This window comes from Empidonax traillii, unplaced genomic scaffold, assembly GCF_003031625.1.
Source record: "Empidonax traillii isolate 1590-97213 ecotype Southwest subspecies unplaced genomic scaffold, ASM303162v1 scaffold3243:size34875, whole genome shotgun sequence".
Classification (NCBI taxonomy): Eukaryota; Metazoa; Chordata; class Aves; order Passeriformes; family Tyrannidae; genus Empidonax; species Empidonax traillii.
Window position 1 is genome coordinate 17,256 of NW_020958436.1, and position 1,193 is coordinate 18,448.

At 53.0% G+C, this 1,193-nt stretch overlaps 1 pseudogene; it reads left to right on the top strand.

The window, feature by feature from the left end:
- The first annotated feature begins 201 nt into the window (after nucleotides 1-201).
- The window catches only part of LOC114072457, an 8,578-nt pseudogene continuing 7,586 nt past the window's right edge, over nucleotides 202-1,193 (top strand).

The window sequence follows — 1,193 nt, forward strand, 5'->3', positions numbered from 1 at the left end:
GAAAGCCAAAAAGAATTGGGGAGATGTGAAGGCCAAAAAGGACTGAGTAGATCTGAAGGCCAAAAAGATTCAGAAAGTGCTGAAGGCCTAAAAGAACTGAACAGAGCTGAAGACCAAAGATAACCAGACAGACCTGAGGGGCAAAAAGAAGTGGGTGTAGAACTGAGGGCCAAAAGGAACTGGGCAGACCTGAAGACCAAAATGAATTGGACAGACCTGAGGGCCAAAAAGAACCAGACAGACCTGCAGGCCAAGATGTGCCCCAGAGCCAAGCAGGTCTGATAAACCAAAGGAGCTGGGAAGACCTGGCAACACAATCCCACCCCGGACCTGGATTTTGGTATCAAGAAACACTTTTGGCAAAAAGCAGGTGGAGTGGTGGGAAGGGGCAGGAGCAGCAGAGCCCAGAGTGGAGCCACCGGCTCCAGGCACGGCTTCCCCCACCCACTGGCAGAGCGCAGGAGCCAGAGCCCTTTGCCAGGTCCGGCTCCTGGTGCTGCTGGGCGCTTTGGTCTTTGGTTTTGGGGTCTGATGTGAGGGATTGTTTCTGCAGTGGTGGGTGGCAGAGGGGCTGAGGGACTGGGCTCGAGAGGGATGCCTGTCCCCTCCAGTGACAAAGCCACAGACAGGGATCAGGTGTTCCTGCTGGGCTCAGAGACCAGGTCTACCTGCTAGGCTCAGAGACCAGGTCTACCTGCTGGGCTCAGAGACCAGGTCTACCTGCTGGGCGCAGAGACCAGGTCTACTCAATGGCACCCAGGGAAGGGAGAGAGGATCACTGTGCTATGTTCCATCGCTGTCTCCAGGTTAACTCACCGGGCACAGATAGCAGGTGTAGTGGGTTGGCCCTGGCTGGACCCCTTAAAGCCTCTCTCACTCCTCTCTGCAACTGGAAAGAGGAGAGAGGAGGGGAGGCGAAGAGAAGGGAGGGGAGCTGGGACAGGTCACTTACTGAGCACCTTCAGGGGATATACATTAACTAATGCTGAAAAACCTCAGAATAAAAGAACCTCTGAGAGAGACTTTGTGCCTTTAAGCAGCAAGGTATTTGTGTTTGTTCAATGCTGGATAAACTTGCTGGGCTTGGAAGTACAAAAGCAAGCCATTTTATACACTCTAGATCCATGGTTACACCCTGGCTCTGGGCCCCTACATCTAATTCAAACACCTAGTTTACCTGATTTATTACCTTG